This window comes from Lepus europaeus, chromosome 13, assembly GCF_033115175.1.
Source record: "Lepus europaeus isolate LE1 chromosome 13, mLepTim1.pri, whole genome shotgun sequence".
Classification (NCBI taxonomy): Eukaryota; Metazoa; Chordata; class Mammalia; order Lagomorpha; family Leporidae; genus Lepus; species Lepus europaeus.
This window is the reverse complement of record NC_084839.1, coordinates 12,090,687-12,097,293: the sequence shown is the minus strand read 5'-3', so window position 1 is coordinate 12,097,293 and position 6,607 is coordinate 12,090,687.

Here is a 6,607-nt window from a genome sequence, read left to right as displayed (position 1 = left end):
CACAAGCCTCCTCGGGAAAATTGGCTTTGGGTCTCAATGGCGTTTGATTGATGAAGGCATTTATGGCCCATCTGCTCTGCAATCACTGTCTATAGACATCCCCCAAACACCCAAAATTCACGTGTTTGAATAATTACTGTCATTAGGATGAACCCCACTTTAATGTCAGATTTCAAGCCCTTTGGCTGGGCACACATTGAATGTCAAATTTAGTTCAAGACACACAAAGAAGGCATATACATAGATCAGTAGTGTTAAATAGATCTTGTTTATTTCATTGATTGTTAGCCTAGCTGGCTCATTACCCATTCCCAGAAGAGCCCACAGAGAGTAAGGCAGGGCCGCTAAACAATTGGGACCTTGGCCCAGGTCACAGCAACCATCAAACTGAACAGATGGGTACAGGGTAGCATGGGATCAGCATGGGTCTCAAATTGTCTGCTCTGGTTTTGTGGTTACTTGGCTAGGGTCTTTGACAATCTACTTTTGGGGTCTTGGTATATCCATTTATTTATTCAAAAAATTTTTATTAATACTAGAGTCACATCATTTAATAGAGTGCGGTCCTTGCCCTCCTGGGGCTCATTAGTATAAAACAAAGTGAAAGTGAAAAATCCAATGTGAAAATGTGAAAACAGATTGAAACAGCCTGTGTTTCTCTGAGTGTCCAGAAGGGGGTGCCTACCCCAACCTAATGTGGCAGTGTCGAGGTGGGCAGTGTAGCGGAGCCCCCTGCCGGTGATAACCAGTACTTCACCTGGATCTCTGAGCTGCCCTTATCTACCTGGGCTATAACAGTCTAAGACACTCCAGATAGGACCATGCTGTCCTATGGCAAACATTCCTCTTCATTGAACCTGGAATTCCTCAGCTGTAAGAAGTCAGTGTTGAATTGCGATGTTGACTTCCCTCTCCCTGATTCCTTTCAAACTATGCTTTTACCATCATTTTGCTCTTCTGAAAAAAAGCTATGTGATTTTTGTACTATGTGAAATTTTTCTTCAAAATGCCTTGTTTCCTTCTTAGTAAGAATCTGGCACTGAGGATGGTAATATTGACGTTGTGATTATAAGCTTTTCCCTTCATTTTTTGTTTCTCTTTGTTGATTTCAGCTATATGCCAATAACTCACACTCTTTCCAAGTAGTGAGTCCCCCAGGGGCAGCTTATCCTAAAGTGGCTGGGTCAGGCTCACTTTCTCCCTTGAGGCTTGTCTTCCGAGCATACAGGCTTTCACTGACATTGGGAAAACACTTTGCATGCATTTTTCATTTAGCTTTTCTTTTCTAAGTTCTGACTTTTATTATCAGTATAGCTTTTGCAAAGCTTATTTCACAAATCAAAAAAAAAAAAGAAAAAAAGGTATAGGGTTTTGAAATTCTGTGACATAATCCAAGTTCCATAAAGACTGACTTCAGAATCCCGTAAGAACTGAATTCTACTGTCTTCAGATGCAATTGACAGTGCTATTATCAAGAGGTATGATCACTGTGGGAAAAGAGCTCACAAAATATTGTGATGGGCTTTATTTTTCCCATGAAATACGAAGACTCCATGCTGAGAAGTCCTGGGTTTATTCTCATATCCATTCATTCATTCTTGCAGTCACTCACAGGGAGGAGGCATCATTTGTCTTTCATGGTATTGGTTTTTGTCATAGGTTCAAAAAGTGGCTGCCTCTCCTCTCTTCTTTTTTTAAAGTTTTATTTGAGAAGCAGAGTGACAGACACACACACACACACACACTCACACAGAAAGATATCTTCCATTCACTAGTTCATTCCCCAAATGCCAGCAACAGCCAAGACTTGACCAGTTAAATTAGGAGCTAGGAATTCTGATCAGCCATTTACACATTGTTTATCTTCCCCAGTACAGCTGCTTTGCTCCAACAAAAATTCTTTTTGTATTTTCTGGCTTTGAGACCATGTGTGTTCGGTCAGTGACCTAGCAACCCCAATCTGGAATATTCTGTTTACACCTCCTTAGTCTTGTTCTTCCTGCCCCTTCCTCAGCCTCCTAGAAGCCTCCGTTTCCAGTATCTTTGAGTCTCGTGTTCGTCAACCTTGTGTGAGTCCCCGAGTCTCACCACAGTTGAGGTAGAGCTCTGAGGTTGACAGTTACAACAGGAAGGTGTGCTTCTGGCCCTTTTCCAGTTTCCTGGGTGTTGCTCCACAAATGAATCTTCATATGCATGGTTTCTCTCCCCATTTTTCCTTCTCCTCTTACTTCCTATAAGAGAAAATGTGGGAAGTCTGAGGGTTTGAAAAGAAAAGCAAATTATTGCTTCACTAATTAAGCAATCCCATTTGACAGAAGAGAAAGGTGAGATTCAGAAACAGGGGGGAGTAGCCTCAGAGCAGAGCGCTTGAGTAACTGAGAGCTCAGTGGGGCTTTGGTGTTGGCATAGTTGTTATGGAGCACAGCAAGGTTGTGCCGGCATTTCCCACCCAGATGCCACTATTCCTAGCTCGAAACTGCTGTTCCCGTTACTCACTTGCTTTCCCTAGCATGGCCCAAGGGTTTGAACCTGCATGTGGGACCTGCCTCCTTTGGCACGGTTAGTCTGTCCTCTGGGTCAGTGTTTTCAGGAGCCGTGACTAAAGAGCATAAGAACTAACATCTGATTCCTTGTGGGAAAGCTGCTTGTGAGGGCTGCGGGCTTGTCTATTTAAAAATGACGCATTAAATTTAATGAACATTTCCTCACTAGATTTCTATCCCTATTAAGTAGTTTGCAAGATTTTTATTACTTGCTAAGGATCTAAGTTATTTCCTCTCATTTTTCTTGCAAAGGATCAGTTCAATATTTCAGCTGTTCTCATTTATTGTTAATTCACTTTTCCTACTCACTTATTAGAAGCCCCATTTTTCTTTGTGGTTTATCTTTTTCTCCCTTATAATGTTTATAAAATCCTTTCTAGCCCTCTTACCACTTAAAAAATTACCCTTCCTTTTTTTATTACCTGAGTCTTTCTGGTTTGGCCTTCAGCTGAAGAATGATCAAATTTTCTCCTTTATTCTGATCCGTTTTCATTACTAAACTTCTTTTCACATTTTATAACTCTCTCTGCTAAACCTATAATGACACTTTCTATTTTTAGCCCGTCTGGATGAGACGGAGCCGCAAGCGGTTATGTTTAAAGGAACAGCATAAACTTTTACTGAACACCTCGTGACTAATGCATGTGACACGGCTACCACAGTGCCAGGCACATTGTGTGTACTCAACATGTGTCAGGCACATTGTGCGTACTCAACATGTGTCAGACAGGCACATTGTGCATACTCAGCATGTGTCAGGCAGCTTGTGTTATTTCCAGACACTGTGCTTGTTGACCCTAGGCTAAAGATGCACAAAAATGAGGCATGTCTCTGCTTAAACCTGGTAGTGACTCTTCCTCACCTGGGACAGGCCCCGTGGCTGCCAGTGGCCCAATCTCTGTCCTCCTCTGGTTTTCCAGCATCGATTACCACGTGCAGAGATATATGGCATCACACTTTTTGCATAGAGGTGCAGCTTCACGTCTTTGCATATGGTTATATGGAATGGTCTCCTTCCACTGGTCCCCAAATCCAGTGTCAGCTCCATTCAAGTGTTTCTGATGCTGGGTTTTCCTCCAATGTTCTCTCCTTTCTCAGGGTTACCTTCTGTACCCTAGGCGTGCTTTGTTCCTCCACTCACCATCCTGTACTGTGACTGTTTAAGCTTCTCTATACTTGATGTTGAACCTGAGAGTAGAATTCTCCTTATTCTGATCTGTATTTCACAGTACCCAATTCACCACGCAGAGAATTCTGTCAAACTAGTGATACTGCTGAACACAATTCGAGTTATTATTTTAGAAGTAATGATGAGCTAATTGACCTGCAAGGGAAGGAATTCTTTACAGGAACACGTCCTGGAAGACTTGGCCCTGTTAACCAAACCCTGAAGGATGAGTAGAATTTTAGTGGTGACATTTTATGGGGTAGACATATCAAATGGAGGGAATACCTGTACAAAAAATGGGCAAAAGAGTTTAAAAAATATGAGGTTCTGGTGTTTTTTTTTTTTTATTTTGGACCATAGAAAGCCTTTTAGTGTGAGTGGGAGCAGGTGTGTTTTGTGGGAAATGGATGGTGTCATTAGTACATTTACTCCTTCTACAAATATTTGCTGAGTGTGCCACGTGCGTGGATGTCTTGTAACGGAACCCTGGGCAGGAAGGAGGGATCACCAAGGTCCTCTTTCTGTCTTCTGTATGCTTCATCCTTGTACTCATCATCCCTTATATGACTAAGAGTTTTTTCTCTCAATATTAGGCTGGAGAACTTTTTTTTTTTTTGACAGGCAATGTTAGAGAGACAGAGAGGTCTTCCTTCCGTTGGTTCACCCCCCCAAATGGCCGCTACGGCTGGCGCACCACGCTGATCTGAAGCCAGGAGCCAGGTGCTTCCTCCTGGTCTCCCATGCGGGTGTAGCGCCCAAGGACTTGGGCCATCCTCCACTGCCTTCCCGGGCCACTGCAGAGAGCTAAACTGGAAGAGGAACAGCCAGGACAGAATCCGGCGCCCCAACTGGGAATAGAACCTGGGGTGCCGGCGCTGCAGGCAGAGGATTAGCCTAGTGAGCTGCGGCACCAGCCAGGCTGGAGAATTTTATGGTGAGAGAAGAAACTGAGTGAGTCAATGAGACTTTCCTGAAGCATTGGCTGGAACCAGCAAATTCCTTCTCTCAGAAAAAAAAAAAAAAAAGGAATTAAATTTTGCCCCAGAATTTTTAGTTCCTTTTTTTTACCAACATTTTGTGTTTCCCTTTATTCCAGTGTCTTCTCCCCGTTCTCCACTCTCCTGGCACAGCTCACAGCAGCCATTGGCATCTTTTTGTTTCTCTCTTTTCTGTCACTTTTTAAAAAAGGTTTATTTTATTTCATTTGAAAGGCAGAGTTAGAGAGTAGGGGGAAGATGGACAGACAGCACATACATACATGTATACACAGATCTTCCATCTTCTGGTTTGCTCTCCAAATGGCCACAATGACCAGGGCTGGGCCAGGCAGAAGCCAGTAGCCAGTAACTCCATCTGAGTCTCCCGCATGGGAAGCATGGACCCAAGCACTTGGACCATCATCTGCTGCCTTCCCAGACCCGTGAGCTGGTGGAGCTGGATTGGAAGGGGAGCAGCTGGGACTTCACCTGGATGTGGGTATTGCAGGCAGTGACCTAATCCACTGTGCTGCAGCGCCAGCACCTGCTCTTGAAACACAGCTTGTACTTCGTGGAATGATGCACTTTGCTCTCTGAAGGCAGTTGCAGGCAAGAGAGCCACAGATCTGTGTTTTCCCAAGGTAAACCTTGGCCTCCTACCTGAGACTGCAGTAAAGAAAATTAGGATCCCAATTTCTTAAAAAAAGATTTATTTATTTACTTGAAAGGCAGAGTTTCAGAGAGAGAGAGAGAGAGAAAGAGAGAGAGAGAAAGAGAAAGAGAAGGAGGGAGGAAGACTCAAAGGAAGGAAGACTCTTCCATCCTCTGATTCAATCCCCAAATGACTGCAATGGCTGGAGCTGGGCTGATTCAAAGCCAGAAGCCAGGAGCTTCTTCTAGGTCTCCCATATGGGTGCAGGGGCCCAAGCACTTGGGCCACCTTCTGTTGCTTTCCCAGGCACACTAGCAGGGAGCTGGATCAGAAGTGGAGCAGCCAGGACTCCAGCCAGCACTAACAGATGGTGCTTTACCTGCTATGCCACAGCATAGGCCCCTGATCCCAATTTTAAAGGGCTTTGATGAATGGGCAGAAGTATGTTGCTGATAGGAAGTTAATTGGATTATGATTTCATTAAGGCACACTTTTCAAATATTGGGGGGCAAAATCAGTGTTTGTACTGGAAGCTCCTGAATGGCCCCTTTGCTGCTTAAATGGGTGTGGAAAACCGTCTCTTTGAGGGGCTCGTGCACCACGCTGGACCTGACAGTGTTGTAAACGGTAGTCCCTGGGAATGAGTCAGCTGCAAATTTAACCCTTCTGGATTTTGTTTAATCAAGAACTAAAGAAATTACTCTGGAATCAAGAGAACCATTTATGTGTTGATTCAGTCATTAGACATTTAGTTATGTACTGTGTGCAAAACATGGGCTAGTTTTTTTTTTTTTTTAAGGTTTTATTTATTTGAGAGGTAGAGTTACAGACAGTGAGAGGGAGAGATAGAGAGAAAGGTCTTCCTTCTGGTGGTTCACTCCCCAAATGGCCACAATGACAGGAGCTGCGCCGATCCAAAGCCAGGAGCCAGGTACTTCTTCCAGGTCTCCCATGTGGGTGCAGGGCCCAAGCACTTGGGCCATCTTCCACTGCTTCCCCAGTCCACAGCAGAGAGCTGGATTGGAAGAGGAGCAGCCGGGACTAGAACTGGCATCCATATGGGATGCCGGCACCGCAGACGGAGGATTAACCTACTGTGCCATGGCACTGGCCCAAATGGGCTAGTGTTATTTGTGGAGATCAGCAATCTGGACTATTGGGCAGAGGTCCCTGAGGCCACCTGAGCTGCCCTTTTGTCCCCAGCCCTTGGATCCTGGCTGGGCTTGGGGCTACTTTACCACAGGACAAGGAAGGAGTAACAGTCTTA